Source organism: Lontra canadensis, unplaced genomic scaffold (assembly GCF_010015895.1).
Source record: "Lontra canadensis isolate GAN:19392208 unplaced genomic scaffold, GSC_riverotter_1.0 scaffold9, whole genome shotgun sequence".
NCBI lineage: Eukaryota > Metazoa > Chordata > Mammalia > Carnivora > Mustelidae > Lontra > Lontra canadensis.
Window position 1 is genome coordinate 22071399 of NW_022631003.1, and position 19174 is coordinate 22090572.

Below are 19174 nucleotides of genomic sequence, written 5' to 3' on the forward strand. Positions count from 1 at the left end.
TTGTTTATTCCTAAGTGCTAAGAGCACCAGGAGCATCTGTGTTCTAACATAGCTTCTAGGGGGCAGTAATTCTAATCGTTTAACTTGTCTGGCTAGTGTAGAAGACAGATTCTGGGAGAATGACAGTGAATTATAGCACACTTAATCAGGAAGTGATGCCAATCACAGCTGTGCTTAGAATGGGCTATCTTTATTAGAGACTTTGGCTCCTGGAATGTAGTTGTTCTGGATATGGAAATGCCTTTCCTGTCTGCAGGCTTCTACCCAATACCCATTTGCAAACTTAAAGAAACTGTTATTCACTGCTCTGATACTATTCACTGCTCTGACATCCTATCCAATATCACATCCAACCAGGATACCTTTATTGCCTAAGAAATGCACCAATGGACTCTTCCTGTAATTCACTGATATTTTGTGTATCTCATCACCCAGAACCAAGCAGCTAAGGACTCATTATGACACCAGCTGGCATACAGCTCCTTAGTTGTTGGGATATTGTCCTATTGGAATATGGTCTATGTCTTCAACCAACCAATGAACAATACATGGAACTCTTTTTACAATACCCATCAGGGATGCAACATATGTATGGCCCGAACAACCCAGCAGTCCCTTCACCAAGGCTGACTTGGCTCCTGCCCCACTGCTGAGCCCCAGCTCATGTGTGGGCTCAGCACTCAGTCACATGGCACCATTATCCACACTTTGAACTTGCCACCTGGTGGCAAGTTGATGGCTCCTAAAGTGAGAGTCAGCCTCCATACCTTGTCCTCTAGGACTGGTTTCTTTTCCTCTGATCCAAATGTCCTCAGTCATATATATATATATGTATATATATATATATATACACACACACACACACACACATATTTATATATATATATATATATAATTTTTCTCTTTATATCATTGTCAACATATTCTCTATTCTCTGAAGGTTGAGACTTTTCTATTAGGCTAAGGTGAAGCAGAAATACCGTTCATTTTCTCTGGTGGAAAGGGTGACCTCTTCATTGGAGAGCTAGCTGAAAATGGATGGTGTGTGGTTTCATGTCTTGTCTTGTGCATTCAGCTTATCCAGCTTTCTAATAGCCATATCTCAGGCTTTCTTTGACTCCACATTCATTACATGGTAACCATAAAAGAGTAGCAGGCAGAAATATTTTAAGAAAAAAATAATGGATAAAAATCTAAAGTTAAGACTACTCCTGGCATTGATTAAAGTTGTAGTGATCATTATTATTCAGCTTAATTAAGGAATGCCCTCACTATGGCTCAGTGCTACTCAGCCTTTCCTTGCAATAAATAACCATTTGCCGTGTATTCACAGAACAGGTTATGAGGAATACAAGCAACATACAAGCACACGTAGGAGGAGACGCTTGGCTGCAGTAGTGAAGGTGATGTGCTCTGTGTAGCTCTGATGAATGCCATCTGGATTTTTAAATGATGGTTGGGAACAGTTCTGGAGAAAAAAAAAAAAATCACCTATGATCCTGCCCCCATTGTGCCCTTGCTTGCAAACCACTCCTAACCCTACCAACATTTCTTCTAGAAAACTGAAGTGGGAGGGTCTATAGACAAAGAGTACCTTAGGGGGCTAGAGGAAGACTTTGCTGTAGTTTGGCAGCCTGCTCCCATCCACGGGGAAGGAAGGGAAGGTCCTGGGCTGACCACAGGCATGGTGTCTCTGGCAGAGACCACAGAGCTAAGGAAGCTTGAGATCCAAGGCCACTTCCAAAACTCTGGGATGGACCCTAGTGACCTGTCATGCTCACATGTTTTCATAAAATTTGTAAAAGCAAGATTTTAAAACATGTTTACTTATAACATCTGTCTCTTCATGCTTTGACTTCCCTGTGACACTCCCTCCATCATACATATTGGCTCCCTCTGGGAAGGCTGGAAGCCTCAGGCATTTTTGAGATCTGGCTAAAGGAGAAGTTGAGGTGGAAAGATGTTTCATTTGGGTTTAGAAACATCTTCACGTAGGTCAAAGTCGCTTCCGTGAAATATAAAGTTATTGTCATTGGCCTCCAGGAACACCCCTTAATGTCCACTGTCCTGACAATCTGGCATCGTGACACAAAGACACGGCGCTGGAAAGAAATATTACACACAGTGGTCGGCACTCGATACATGAGCACATGTGGAATCTGGAAAGTTCTTTCAATCATCAGACATTAAAATTGCAAGGAGAGGATTTTATCTTCAATGTCTTGTTAATATGGATGCTCTCTCCTGTCAGAGATATTCTTAAAATATAGCAGGTACAATTGTAAGGATCATAGCTTTTTCCCTTTTGACAGGACTTAAGCAAATTGGAATCAGGATTTCTGTGTTTTTAGGATCCAAATAAAACCACACACACACATAAAGCCAATATGTGGGAAGTAAAAGTTTTATGCATGCCAAATAATAATAATGAAATCTAAATTTTGATCAACCATGTTCGAGGGAAAGCTGAACTGGATTTCTACTCTTTTTTCAAAAACAGTATCGCAATAGTATTTTCAGACAAGGAGGCAACTGGAATAAGCACCAAAACCACAGGAAAAATTATAATAAAGATACAGCTGATGAAAGTATAGGTTAGTGTTCTGGATTTTAATGATGTTTGTGACAATTATTAGCTTGAAATTTTGTCATTTGTTGGTTTCTTCCCATCCTAAGTATTTATTTTAATACCGAATTTTGTATTTTCAGGTTTTTTTTTCTTTTTCCTTAAAAAGACTCCTCAAATTGTTTCAACTTGGAAGCTATGGATCTACCCTTGGACTCTGACATTGCTTCATGTCTGATGTCATTTCTTATACATACACACACACACACACACACACACACACACACACACACACACACTGCTGGCCTGTCACAGAGAAAAGGCCAACTATGGCGATTCTACTGTATTCTATTGTTCAGGTCACTTGGGAGTTTGACTGTAGTTACTTCTAGAAAACCAGAAATGTCATTGTTCAGCTCCAAGCTTCCAGGACCCACACTATAAACCGGGCACTGGCGTATGAGACGTCATCTGCTAGGAAAACGGAGTCGGCTTCAGCATTGTGACTCACACAGCACATAAGAATTTTTAAAAATTTATTTCTCTTTAAAGATAAACTTGTCTCCACGTCACTTGTTACCACACAGGCTTTCAGTCTTCGGCACTGATTTCTCAGAACCTTTTATTAATTATTTAGAAACATTTCACATAAAATATGGAGATACCAAAGTGCTTTGAATTCTCTCTGATATAATTTGAGAGTACATATAAATGAATAACTTTTTCTCTTTGTGATGGAATAAATTATCATGTTCTGAGATTTAGAATATCAGAAAGGATAAGTGACAAAAAAAAAAAAATGCCCTGGAGTAAAAATTTGTGCTTGCTTGAGTCAGAAATATAAAAGATGTTTTATTCCTTTATATTTTGGAATCAAATCATGTAAAAGATTTGAATGTGTGTGTGTGTGTGTGTGTGTGAAGGGAAGTGACCAAGATAGATTTCTTGTTTTCCTATCATCCTTATCTCTGTGAACTAAGGTAGGATAATGGAGACGTCTTCTGACTCCAGTATTTCGATACAGATGTCACTAACTCCTCTCCAATATATTTTAATTGCTGTTAGTTTCTAATGAAATTCATAATCCTGAGGGAAAGTTAAACCCATTGAAGGATCTTCCCGTCTCACTGCAGAATACTAAGCAGCACAAATGTCTGATATTGACAGAATTAATAATATTGCATGGAAAGAAATTTATTCTGAAGGGCTGGTGAGGCATTAAATGTATTAGATGCTATGTAGAATAACACATATTCTCTGACCTCTCACCACTCCAGTGTAATATGCTACAGTAATATTGATTTTGTTTTCAAAACATGGACTGAGAATAGCTTATTTGCAACTTAAAAATTCGGTCATTGTTACACTTGCACTTTGTCCTAGTTGCTGAAGTGGAATTTGGCCAGTGAATTTCATGGCATTGTTCTGATGCGGATCTAGTTTGAGGGACTTTTTTCAACAGACATTTATTCTGATAAAATAGTATATGATTACTCCCGCTACTTCTGTTTTAAATACAATCATTGTGTTCCCACTTATAGCCCGGGTATTTCCTGTCTTTAGTAATTCGTTGATCCATTTTTAAGTTAATCTGTTTTGGTCCACATCTTTCTTTTAATTGGTGGACTTTCTGTGTATTATGATTTTGTGTAAATTTTTCATGTACTATGAAGTCAATGGCTCATCAAACATAGACTCAATGTAAAAGTTTTCGGAATTATTAAGCCATGTAGAATAAAATTTCATTTCTGTATCTACCTGTACACAGAACTGCCCTCTTCAGAAATCAATACCTCTGGCAGGCTTTCCTATCTACTTATACATATTTTTGTTGATGAGTGGGTTCACATCATATATATTGTCCTTACATTATCTTGGATATCCTTAACATTATCTTGGATATCTTTACATTTCAGGACATTTAAGGGAACCTGGTCCTTTTCAACAGATGATCATAGTATGTCATATAATGTGAGCTATTCCCCTAAGTATCTGATCATTTCCCTAAGGCAGAAGTTGAGCTGCTTTCCCTAATTCACTCTTACAGGCAACACTGCTGGGATCATTCCTTTCTATCCTTCTTTTGTACATGTAAAGGATCTTGAAGATAGATTCATAGATACGGATTAACTGAGGTAGAGTACGGACACTTCACATTTTGATTCATTCTTCCAAATTTATACTACAACCAATATTTTATGACATTTTTACACCCTTAGAAACACTGTATAATATTTGTATCACTAAGATATATACTGCATACCCAACACATACATTATAATTAACATTTTCCCTAGGTCAAATTTCTTATCATTTTCCACTCCTTTTATGAGTTTCCTGTGTATATCCATTCTTATTTTTTCTTATTTGATTGCCTGTTCTCTTATTTTATTTGAAAAACTCTATGTATTTTCATAATGTAATGTGCCGTTAAATCTATTGCAAATATATTCTCTCAGATTGCAGTTTTCTCTTAAATATTTCTAAGTGTGGATGAGAAATAGATAATAACAATACATCAAAAATCCACATATATGACCCAACATTTTAATATTATTATTACCTCTGAAATCCCTTGTATGCCCCTCTTCAATGTCAATCACCTGCTCCTTTCCCAGGGAAAGACTATTCTGAATTTATGTCTACCACTCCCTTGATTATGTTTATCATTTTACCAAATATATTCATATTTTTACATATTTTTAGTTTTGCTTATTTTAACTTCATATGAGATCATACTAATGTACTTTTCAGCCACATGCATTTTTTATTTAACATTTTCTTGCTGAGATTCAGTAATGTTGCTATCATTCATTCATTTTCACCGCAGCACAACAGAATTAACTTTTGGCATGAATGTACATAATTATATCATAACTTATTTATCTATGATGTTGTTGGTGGACATTTGGTTTGTTGACAGTTTTTTAACTTTACAATAGGGGTGTGATGAGCGTTTTTGTGCAATGACATTTTTATGGATATTTTCCTAGGATAGTGGTTCTCAAACTTTTTGATCTCAGGGTTTCTTAATATTCTGAAAGTAACTGGAGAACTCAAAGAATTTTGGTTTCTGTGGGTAATATCCTTCAGCATTTATCAAATTAGAAACTTAAACAGAGGGAAATTTAAAATATTCATTTGTTAATTTATTTAAATGTAGTAAATATATTACATGTTAGTGTCAATAACATGTTTAGAGAAAAATAACTGAATTTTTCAACACAAAGAAGTTAGTGAGAAGTGTGGCATTATTTTATATTTTTGTATATCTTTTTAATGTTTGGCTTAACAGAAATCACCTGAATTAATCATTAGTCTTTCTGCATTTGCTTTTTTGAAATAAGTTGTTTTGGTTAAAATATGTGAAAAAAATCCAGTCCCATACAGATGTATACTTAGAAAAGGGAGGGATATTTAATACAATTTTCAGGTAATTGTAAAATCTTTCTTTGCTTCTATACCAAAACTTGACAAGCCAATTTTTTTTTTTTTAATTTTAAAAGTTAGTTGTGAGTAGATGTGCAGTCGGTTATGCATCCAACTCTTGGGTTTCAGCTTAGGTCATGATCTCAGGGTCTTGAGATCAGACCCTACACCCAGCTCCAAGCTCAGCAGGAACTTGCTGAAGTTCATCTCTCCCTCTCCTTCTGCCCCTCCCCGTACCCTCTCTAAAATAAATGAATAAATACATTTTTAAAAAACGTTAGCTCTAATATGGAACATGAAGCTATAACTGTACTTTCGTACTCTACTACACTAAAATATATTGGTCCCTCATGTGTTTTTTCATCAATCCTGATCCAGGTATGATTTTGTATCATTGCTCTTGATCATTTAGAACCTACTGGCTAATCGAGAGATATAGATCTTCCAGATATTGAATATATCAAAAGATTAATACTTAATATTGTCACTGATCTTACCAAAGACCTTTAAGTATTGAAAAGCTCTCTAGCTCACAGTGGCAAAAGCAAATTTCAACTATTTGGGGTAGGGGTAGGACCTGAAAAGCTTATTCTAGTATACCCTTATTTATATTTGTAATGGCTATAGGATCTATAGTGACACCCCTGGTTCATTCCTAATATTGGTGATTTGTGTCTTTCAAGTGCCTATTTTTATGAGAGCCTGATTCTTGGCTCTCAATTATGTTCCACTAGTCTATTTGTCTATACCTCTTTCAATAACGTATTTTCTTAATTCTTATAGCTTCACATTTTATAATATCTAATAAGAATTTTTCTTCTTTTTCTTCTTCCTCTCTTTTCTCTTACTTTTCTACTCCTTTGCCTCCTTTCTTTATTCTTCTTCTTCTCCCTCCTCTTCTTTTTCTTCTTCCTCCTCTTCCTCCTTTTCTTCTCCCCCTCTCTTCCCCCTCCTCCTCCTCCTTCTTCTTTTTCTTTTTCTTCTTCTTCATCTTCGTCTTCATCCTCATCTTCATCATCTTCTTCCTTTCTTCCTCCTCCTCTTCCTCCTTTTTCTTCTCCTTCCTCCTTTCTTAATCTTAAGTATTTTGTCTATTCTCAGTCCTATAATTCTCCATAAAAATGTAGAACAAACTTTTCAAGTTCCACAACAAAAACAACCAAATAAAAGGCAAGAGAAGAGAAGGCCCAAGAGAAATGAATATTCACATTCACAAAAAGATTTGTACAAGAATATTCAAAGCGTTTTTTCATAAATTGTCAAAGCAACCCAAAAGTCCATTGACAAGAAAATGAATAAACATACCAAGATTCATTCATAAAATGGAATTTATTACTAACCACTGTAAAAGGATGAACTACTGATGCACAAACGAAATAGGTGAAACTCAAAAAATTATTTGGAACAAAATTCCTCCAATACAAAAGCCATATACTTGATAATCCATTTATATTTTGGCAGAAAGCAAAACAGTGGTTGTCACTAGGAGAAAGGTGAGGTATTAAACTGCAAAGGAGGATAGAAGAAATTAGTGGGGTGTTGGAGATGCTTTGTATAATGAACAGAATAGTGGTTCATGAGTGTCAAAACTTATTACATCATATCCTTAAAATCTGAGCATTTTGTTTGTAAATTACTCAGTAATCAAAAACACAGTCCTCTTCTATATAAATTTATGAGTCCAAATATCATAATGAAAACTGCAAATTATTTTGAACTTAGTGATAATACCACAACTTGCGAGGCACATTTAAATTATAGGGAAAGTCATGACATAGAAAAATATACTAGAAAATTAAAAGGCATATAACTGACAAACAGGTTATTTCTTCATAATATCCCTTTCTAAAACAAACTTTGGGCATCAAGAACCATGCTTCATTTTTTATTTTCAATACTTCCACCTTTATTCATTTTAGCCATAGTCCAATTTACAAAAGGTTGGGTCTTTTATTAGTCCTCTCAAAAAAACAAAAACAAACAAACAAACAAACAAACAAAAAACAAATTAACTTGCATCTTGTTAAGCTGTGTTGTTTTTGTATGGGTTTTATACATCATTTGAATAAACTTTCAGTTTGTTTTTGCTTGTTTATCTGTTACAGTCTTATTAAACTTTCTTTGGTATCATTTTATTTTACGTTTGCTAACTTTTAAATCTGCACGTGTTACCCATTGAGGTTTATTTTTTAATTTAATTTCATTTTTTTTCAGTGTTCCAAAATTCAGAGCAGCAAATTTTAAGACATTTGTTACTTTCTACAGTTCAGTGAATAGATGCAATTTTCATGAATGTTTTGGGGAAAGTCTGGCATTTAGTTATTGATCTCTTGGCATTTCTAAATACGTCTTTTTCATTGAGCGCAAGTAATGACATTTAGAATTTTTTTTTCTGGGTTGATTTGTATTCTCTGTAGCAGAAATTTCCTATATTAGTGCTTTCTAAACTCCATTGCCTAGAAGCATGAGGCTTCTGACTATTTCTTCGCAGTTTGGGGGCATTATCAGGGCCTGGCATGTGCTGAAGATTTTCTTTGCACATCTGTAAGGAGACACCTGTTCTTCATGGTCACATGGCTATTTACCTTTATTTTATGTTCCAGGACCATTTCGTGACTCAGTAACGGGGTAATTTCATGCTTTATGAAGAACTTTGAGTGGTTTTGGATCATCATTTTTAAGAAATGGAAATGTAGGTTGTTTAGTCACTGCTCCTGCAGGTATTTTGTAAGACAGTAATCCAGTATCAATTCAATTCTGCTACCATTTTAAAGTTCAAAGGGACATGTTACCAGTGTGAATGAGTCACTTTTCACTGAATATGTTCATGGAATTTGTGAGACCCTGGAAGTCTAGAAATTATCTGGAATGTAATTGTAAAATCTAGAATTTATCTAGAATAAATCTTTTGCAGCTTTTTTTTTTAAGTTGACCTTACCTTACAGTTATCACACACACACAAAAAAAACAAACAAACCCAAAAACTATAAGGAACATTGAGGTTTTTATTAAAATAAATGAAAATGACCAGGATTCTTGACATCAAGAAGAGGCTGGCTTGTTTATTTACTTATTTATTTATTTATTTAACAGAAAGCATAGAAAGAGGGGCCAAGGAGGAGGGGAAGAGAGAGAGAGAAGCAGACTCCCCGCTGAGCTCAGAGCCCCATGCGGAGCTCAGTCCCAGGACCCTGAGATCATGACCTGAGCCAAAATCAAGAACCACCCTGGTGCCCCAAAGAGAGGACTATATATTTAGTTTAGGACCAGGAGCCCAACAGTAGCTGATATGGGTCAGTGGAGACCTACAAGAAGGAGTAGGCAGTGAGTTTCCCAGGACATTTTTCAGTTCTTCAAGGTCATTGCCAAAGGACCCATGACTGCAATATTTAACTGGCTTCTCCAACTCAAAGCAATTTTATGCAGTAAACTTTATAAAATCTTTGAATGTACCAGTAGTGGGATTTTTCTACATCGTTTTTTATAACAGTTTCTGAACATGAAATTCTGCTGATATTGCTGTGATTGTAAAACAGAGGGGATGCATACATATTCGATTTTTGCATATCTATTTTCAACTCCCTAAAAATAACAATATTCACACTTGCTTTCTGCTAGAAAATCCAAATGCGAGTTTTTCAAAATGTAAGGAGTAGAAAAATAATTAAAATTAACAATGTTTATAGTCACAACATCTAGCCAAAACTACTTCATACATAGCAGACCCTTAGTAAATACCTATTGAATAAAAGAATAGATGAGTGAAGTATTTTGTCTAATTAAGAATTAGGTATTCAAAGAAGAATGAAAACAATATTGAAAAATGTTTAATAAAACATATACGCACTTAAAAATTTTTATTTTGGTGCTTATCTCTATGTATATGTTCAGATTGCTCCCCATTAAGTTAGATTATGATATTTCCTTTATCAACTGCTTATACTATCACATAGCTATTGAAGAGAAGCTCTTCACAGACACATGCACTTGAGGACCCTTTGTCCTCATCTTGATGGAGGGGAAGAAGGAAGACTTCCTCTTCATCTGTTTCTAGACAGATACTGCTGCATCCTGCCAAACCAGAAGACAAAAACCCAACATTCTCAGTCCTTGGATTTCTTCTCTTCTGTATATGCCCTCTTCCTTGGTGATCTCAGATGCTTTCAGAGTTTTAAATACCATTTTATATAGAGAAGAGGCTTAAATGTGTTACTGCAGTCCAGACCTAACCCCTCACTTGTGGAATGATTTGTTTAATTCCTATTCAATATCTCTAATTAGATATCTAATAACTATTCAAAGTTAGCAAGTCTAAAACTAAACTCCTAATCTTCCCTCAAAACCCACACCACTTCAGTCTTCCTTCTTCCAAACATTGGCAAAGTATGTTTTTTTCCTGTACCAGCCAAAAACCTGGGTATCATCCTAGATTCCTCTCTCTTTCTCCTTCTATCTAATTCATACCTAATTCCTGAGCACCTCCAACCTTCCCTGCTTACAGTAACCTATGTACCCTCAGATTTCTTAGCATCTTTACTATACATTATTCCTTACCAGCATTATCTAATAAGCCTTCCAACTGGTCTTCTAATCCTGCTTCCATGAGCATATTTTCAACACAAAGACTAAGTGTGCATGGAAGTTAGAAAACACCACTCCTCTGCACAAGCCTCTGAACTGTTTTCCTATCTCTCAGGTAAAAAGCTGAAGTCCTTAGAATGATCTTTGCAGTACTACACAATCTTCTTCCAACATCCCCACATTCCTCTACCACCAATGTTACCTCACACGCTCCACGTCAAGCACCCTGGCCTCCTTGCTACTCCATGAGCACATCAAAAATTACACTACTTCAGAGCCTTTCTAACTTTTGTTCCTATTCTGAGCACTAAACCAGAGCTTGACACATAATAAGTGCACAATAAATATTTGTCAAATAATTTAATGAATTATAATTAAAGACCCATGTTAATTCTTTGTTTTATCAAAAGGACATATTTTTTAAATGCTCGTATAGTACAGAAAGTAAGAATGTGCTCAAAGATCAGTGGGTCTTTAAAATGACCCAGAAATAATGTTGAAAGGGGTCAGATAATTTAAATTACAACAATTGGAACTTTAAAAAAAGTAACTATCATAATTAATAATAACATATTAAGTGGAAAAATCTAAAAGACCTTTAGATGATGAGCTTTAGATATAACACAAAAACCACGGCCCATGAAAGAAAAAAAAAAACTTACCAGTTAGACTTTATTAAAATTAAAAACTGCTCTGTGAGACACACTATTAAGAGAAAGAAAAGACAAGCCACAGACCAGGAGAGAGTAATTGCAAAACACATGTTTTATGAAGGACTTGTTTCCAAAATATACAAAGAATTCTTAAAACTCAACTGTAAGACGGCAAATAACCCAGTTAAAAAGGGGGCCAAAGAGTTTAACAGATACTTCACTAAAGATATACAGATGGCAAATAAGCATATGGAAGGATGATCAACAATATTAGAAAATTGCAAATTAAAACAACAATAATACCACTACATACCTATTACAAAGGTCAAAATCCAAAACACTGATGACACCAAATGCTGGCAAGGATATGGAGCAACAGGAATGCTCATTCATTGCTGGTGGGAAAGTAAAACATACAATCCAGCTATCATGCTCAGAGGTATTTATCCAATTAGGCTGGAAACTCATGTCTACACAAAGCCCTTCACATGAATGTTTAGAGCAGTTTTATTTGTAATTGATAAAGTCTAGAATCAACCAAGATGTTTTTCAATAGTGAACGGGTAAATAAACTGTGGTGCATCTACAGAATGGAATATTGTTCAGTGATGAAAAGAAAAGAGTTATCAAACCACAAAATGACATGGAGGAAATTTAGATGCATGTTACTAACTGAAAGAAGCCCATCTGAAAGGGCACATGCAGTATGATTCCAACTATATTCCATTCTGGAAAGGGCAAAACTCTAGGGGATTGGGTAAAATGGAGGCAGTGAAGAGGTGAAGTATGGGGGAATTTTAGGACAGTGAAACTATTCTGTATAATACTATACTAGTGGATACATGATGCACATTTGTGAAAACCCATAGAACTTTACAGCACCAACAGTGAATCTTCATGAAAGCTATAGATTTTAGTTAATAAGTGTGTATCGGTGTTGGTTTATTAATTGTAACAAATGTACTACACAAACTCTAGATGTTAACAATAGGGGAGAAGGGATGGGTAAGGTATCTGGGATCTTTCTACATCACCTGTTCAAGTTTTCTGGCAATCTAAAACTGATCTTAAAAAATAAGTCTGTTGATTAAAAATAGTCATTTGCCCATATGATATGACTGAGGAAACCTCAAGAGACTATCAGGTGTTGACCAAGAACTCATGGTTGGTTAGTGAGAAACCTGGACCTAAGAACTTGATATTTTGGTTTTACAGCCAAACATCCTGGCAACAATACCCATGTTAGTTGGGAAGACATATTTACTTATTTATTTGTTTGTTTGTTTGTTTATTGCCTATCTGCCAGCCAATTCCCTATCCCTACCTTTCCTTCTTCACTCTTGTTAAATTTTGTTCAGGAGTTCAGGGAGAGGGAATGGGATTGGACTGTGGGCATCAAGTTCAAGGCGACATGATCTATGCATAGAAGTGAAGTAGCAAAGGAGAGAGAGGAAGTGAACAAACAAAATGAGGGACGGTGTGAAGGTAATGGGCAGGTATAAGACAACTTGAAACCTTAATCAAGCAAGTGGTTTCTAGAGCGGTGAGGTGGAAACTGGGAAGTTTCTCTTTGTGCGAACAGGTGGCCAGAGCATTGTCTATGGCACAGCTTTTAGGTGAGTAGCAAGGTAAGAGTTCAGAGAAAGTTTGAGCTTGTCCTATCTTCACATTATCTTTTTTTTTCCTGTATTTGCTTGTGTCCTTTTTCACTCTAGATTTCAACAACTACCACTTTAATCATACTTTTCCTAGAATATTTATTCCCTTGATCTCCTTCTCCCAATCCACCTCACTAAAAACTGTAGTCAGACCAGTTTTCCTAAAGGATCCACTTCTGATCATGTCACTCCTCCATTCAAACACTTCAATAGAGCCAGATTCCTTCACCTGACCTGTGATGATCTCCTGGCCTAAATATACCTTTCCAGTTTTTAGATCATGGTCCAGAGTAGAATTTTATCACTATCCTACTATCCTAGAAGTATTTGGAAATTGGTGTTTTCACTCTCATTCTCTCTCTCTCTTTGCAGATGCCCAGGGATCAAGACTCCTTCCATCTTAGGTTCCTCTATTGTTTGGGTCCTTAGGCTACTCTAAGGATGAGAAAAAGAGAGTGGAGTTTGTACATGAAGGTTTTTACAGACCAGGCCTGAAGGTATACATGCTTGTGCCACATTTCATGGGCCATAACTCAGACTTAGCTCAACCCTTAACCGCAAGTGAAACTGGGAAATGGAGTGTAGCCCTGTGTTCCCAGGAATAAGAGATAGATGTTGGAACAGGTGAGTAAAGGACTTGCTGCCTGCCAATCTTAACACCTCATTTCCCTTAACTGTGCTCATATTTCAGGGCACACCCTGGGCTCTCCAGCTTCCTGGATTGTTACCTACGTAAATTATCTCTCCCTTCCTTAAGTGCTTTTGGCATTTGTCTCTATCTTTGCTTCTACTTAATACATTTGATCTTTTTACAAAAAATATCTTATTTGTTTATTTATTTGTCAGAGAAAGGGAGAGCACAAGCAGGGAGAGTGGCAGGCAGAGGGAGAAGAAAAGAACCCAATGTGGGACTGGATCTGGGATCATGACCTGAGCCAAAGGCAGATGTTTAACTGACTGAGCCACCCAGGTGTCCCTATCTACTAACTTTATCTTCTTTATCTTGTTTGTGGTTCTTTTAGAGAAGCACCTTTCCTACCAGGTTGCAAGCTCCCAGAAGCCAAGAGCTGTGCCCAAAATGGGAGGAGCTGAAAACTATATATTTGCTGAATGATTTAATGAATAATCCGTTTAAACCTCTCAGCTGAAAGGAGATAAAAGAGAGAAGAATTAAGTAACTTAAAAAACTTGATTCTGAGAATTTATCATGAGATAATTGGGGAAAGCCAATCACACAATCACATAATCGCCAAACAGAATTACTGTTATTGTTAATCACTTGGAACTGCTCTTAAAAATGTTGCTGCTTACATATACGAACACAAAGCAATATTGTCTCTTAAAAAACTATTTTGTGTGGGACAGAATGCCTTGATCATACTTAATTCTTGCCTGGAATATTTTTTATTTGCTTTATTAAAATAAAAACATACAGTAAAATTTGTCCTTTTTAGGGTACATTTTAAGGGTTTTGACAAATGCCTAAGTCATGTGACTGCCAATAAGATCAAGTTTTAGAACATTTTCATCCCTTCAAAGTTCCATTGTGTCCCTTGTCAGTCAACCCTACCATCCCCTCTGGCTCTTGGAAACCATTAATCATTTTTCCCCGTATACTCGTGCCATTCCTAAAATGACAAATAAAAGACAGCATACAGTGTGTGGTTTTTTGAGGCTTTCTTTTCACTTAGCATAATGCATTTGTGATTCATTCATTTTGCTGTACATATCAATAGTTCATCCATTTCTATTCCTGAGTAATACTTTATTGGGTATATAATGGCTTGTTTCTCCAGTCAGACATTGAGGGATTGCCTGAATTTTGAGTACAATTCTTATCCTAATGAAAATTATTTTCTCTTTTATGTTTATCTCTTTGATAACTCACCAATCACAGGTACTGCACAAGGTTCTCCAGGGAAATTCATGTGCAAATAATGTCGTTACTTTGCTGTCCCCTATTTGTCATTTCTTTAAAGAAGCGGGAGTGATCTGGAATAGAGTTTCCCATCTTGAACAATGAAACCAAAATGTTAACATAAATATTTCATGTTTTTTGATAGTATAATCATCATTGGCAATTATGCTACTTTATTCATTCAACCAATAGTTCCTGATAACCTACTTTATTCCTGGAACTGACTTCAGTGCTCTGGAGAGAATGGCAAGAAAATACTTGACATAATTCCTGGGCTCACAGAGTTTGCAGTCTAATGAAACAGATGCTCATTAAGTATAGGGTGATAAAAATTAAAATAGAATATCAACAATAAAAAATACTAGATGGGCTATGACACTTTAAACAATGGGATTAGTCTGAGGAAGTGAAGTTTGAGCAGAGATCAGATTAAAGAGAGGAGAACATTCCAGAAACAGAGAATAGACACATGTTTCCATGTCAGGAGGGAACACGCTATGTGTGAATTTTAGAAGTTTGGAGAGCAAAGAAATGAAGGTATGACAAGAGGTGAGATGCTGATAAGGGATAGATGGTTTTATGGGCCAGACTGAGGAATTTGTCCCTATCGTAGAAGTCTTTGGAAGCCACTGGTTGGATTTATGTAAGGAAGTCAGAGTGATCAGTTTTATATTTTGAAAACTGGTTCCAACCGGCTACGGATAGACATATTTTTCTGTTAGGTTTCAAAGTAAAGTAGAAGGAGCTAGAGAGGTGGAAGGTGGACTCTTGCAATTAACAAAATATTGCAATAATTCAGACAAGAAATAATAGCAGTTTGAATTAGGATGAAGATGGATGGATAGAGAGAAGTGAACTGACATGAGAAATATTTCCGAAATAGAATGATAAGACACTGAATCAAACTGGATATGGTGCTTTTGGAGAAGGGAGGGAAACATCAAGGGTGACTCCTTGGTCTCTGGCCCTTGTGGATGGTTTGGTGTGGATATCATCTATGGAAATAGAAAATTCTGAGGTAATTTTGTGAGTTCGGTTTCAGATTTTTTAAGTTTGGGGTGTTTTAAACATTCAAAAGGAGTTTGAAATATGAAGTGAGCCGTATGTGTCTGCATGGGTCAAAAGAGGTTCTACATAACCCCATGGCTCATCCACATGGGTGAGGATTGAAGACATGACCATAGATTTGATTAGGAAGCACAAGAATAGAGGAAACTAGAAGAGTTTAGGAGTAAGCTTTGAAAATTGCAATGTTAAAGGACAAGGGGAGAATGATCCAGAAAGGGAGATTTCAAAAGAACACCCATTGATATTGAGAAAAACCCAGGGTTGTGCAGGGTTATGGAAAGTCAGAGTTGAGAATGTTTCAGGAAGTGGAGAGAAACCAACAGAACATATGTTCCCAAGAGATTCCTAGTGACCTTGGTGAGACCAGTGCTGGTGAAATGATGGGAGCAGAAGCTGGACCAAAGTGGTTTAAGATACATAGGCAATGAAAATAAGTGGAGGCAGAAAACATGCACAGCACTTGTTAAGATATTCTTGTGAAGGGGCGGTGGTGGGGGAGGTGAAAAGTGAGGAGAAAGAAAAGGTAGCAACTGACAGTACGAATATTTCGGTGAAGGTTTTCTTTCCTTCAGTTGTAAAGATGTGAACACTGTTAAAAAGCCAAGGAATAGAATATATTAACAGAAAGAGGTTAAAAATAGAGGCAAGGAAGACTGGAAGAAATGGGCTCTAGACAATAGGTAGTAGAATGATCCTTAGATGGTTACTGAGAGACAGAGAGCTCCTTGTTTTTAATAAGAAAGCTATGGGATTCTGTTTACTGTTAGAGAAAACAAAAAAGTGGTCATCTGAAGGCCAGTATTTCCTCTGTAAGGTAGAAGGTGATGTCAAAGCACTGAAAGGGTCTGTAGGGCAGAGGGTGGGATAACTGAGCTGAGTAGAAAAGGTTGGAAATTATTATTGTTTGTTTAAGACAGTGAGTTAACAGAGAACCACCATAGGCTTGACATATACTGATCCCTGATTGGATTTCATTAAAATCATCCTTTGTCCTTCTCTATATGTTCAATGCTTACCCTTATAATTTCTCAACATTATTAGATTGCCAAACAAAACAGCTGGAATTTGTACATTCAACTCCCTTTCCCAAATTGCTCCTCTTGTAGTATTCAATCAGGCTTACCTAGAAATACACAGCTTCACAATTATACCTTTTCTTCCTGTCCTTTTATGAGGAGGATATCCTTCCCTTGGATACTGGAATTTTCCCCGCAACATTTAGGCCTTCCTCAGAATTTTTCTTCTAGATCCTTCTGCCAAGACAGATAATGACACTGATCCATCAGTGGCATCCCCTACTCTTCTTTGAATGACAGTCATCTTTACCCCTTCTCTCACAGTTAGATTTGACAATATTATTAAAGTTGTGTAAAGACTGATTTGGTGTGATTGATTTAAAGTAAAATTGTCAAGGCAATATTATTGTGCCTCTTGGTAAAATCCTTAGCAGTTAAGGCAGCACCTTTTCAAAATGTGTGATTAATGTTCTCATAGTCTCTACACAGCACCTGAAGTCATTATGACCAAATGACCAAATAATAATATATTTGCAGCCACTTTTCAAATGACACATACGTACACATTATGTATGAGGCATACATACCTGTAGACTACAACACAATAAATGTTGCATTGCATCTTTAATTTGAAGGGAAGCAAAGAATGAAATGAAGCAAAGATAAGCAGATACCACTGTCACTTAACAAATAATGCATCTTGCTTTATCTGTAAAGTAGATTCAAGTTTAAGCCCTGCTTTTCTGTCAAGCTAAAGTGAATCCTCCCATGTAGGATCTTAATGCTTTAAATTATAACTAGTCAAGAAATGCACTAATGAAAGAGAATTAAGTGAATAGATAATAACAATGTCTGGGGAAGCTCAGAAAACAAATATTATAAAAGCTTATTAGCCAATGCATCACCTGTAAACTAAATACAGGATAAAACTGCATAACTCAAGGCTGTTTAGTATCTTCTATTTTTTTTTCTAATTTCCAGGTAACTAAGGAAATGTTAACAACACACAGTAATCCTAGAATATAATTGAAAGAAGGGAGGGTTTCTAAAAGTGACAACCTTCTTCATTTAGGATCCTTCATTCTATAGCCTGCAGTTTGTGTCCAATGTTAAATATCTGCTCTTGTTTCTCTGTAAGTTTTCTTTTCTTTTTTTCTCTGTAAGTTTTCTTAATTCCTTGGAGCAGCTGATCTTGTGTCATAAAACCTATACCTTGTAATACACTATTCTTATTTGTTTTTTCTTAAAACCATGCAAGAGTCAAGTAAAAGAAAAAGCCCCGAGTAGGAACTACTTAAGAAGGAAAAAAGGCCATGGGAAAAAAATTCTCCATGGAGAAGCAAAAATGACCTTCCATGGTGAGTTTCACTGTTTTTCCAGTGTGGCAAGAGTAATACGTCTCAGCAGTTGGAACACGCTATCCACCTGAGGGCTGTCAATCATTCTCACTTTGGAAGACAGAATTTATGAGTTGTCAACATGTCTTGGAGGTGAGAAACCAGTGTTCATGAAGAGAAAAACTAAAAGAAGTGCTCAAACAAATTGAAAAGCAGAATGTTGCTTGGCCGCCGGATCTTAAGCACATATTACACAGAGTCTCCAGTTCGCATGTTATAACAATGGTCATACATGTGATATGGATGACAAACTGCATGTTTAGGACTGTGCTTTTCAATGTCGAGGTCTTGAGGGTTTTTTTGTTTTGTTTTTGTTTTTTTTTGTCTTGATATCAATGTCTTCAGGTTTTTGTTTTTTTTCTGCATTCTATCTAAAGTAAACTATTTGTCATTGAGCGACTCCCATAAATACGATTTTAATACCAAACCTGATGACAGCCTTGGAGGCGATTTCAGTCGTGGAAGCCAGGGCTGAACACAGTGAACCGCATTAGAGTTGGTCCCTGGAGAACAGAATTGAACTTCGTTGGCAAGAGCACTGTAAGGGTTCCATTTGACTCCTCATTAAACCTCTCCGAGGGATTACGGCTCTTTCTCCGTGGCGGCTACCGCTACTCTCTCCACAGACGAGAGAGATGTGAACACACAGGCACTGGCACATTTTCACATGTTTGGGAAAAGATGGGTTTGCTTAACAAAAACAAAGCCTCTTGCAGATTTTTAGAGAGATCTTCCAGTCTCTTGTTCATTAGCAACGTTATTATTACTCGCAAAGGCTGCAGAGAGCTTTATTTCAATTTGTGCAAATTCATTTTTTAAACACCTGCCTGAGAGCACATAACAGATTCTGTTTTGTCCATGTATCTTTTCTCCAAGAAAAGCAGCCAT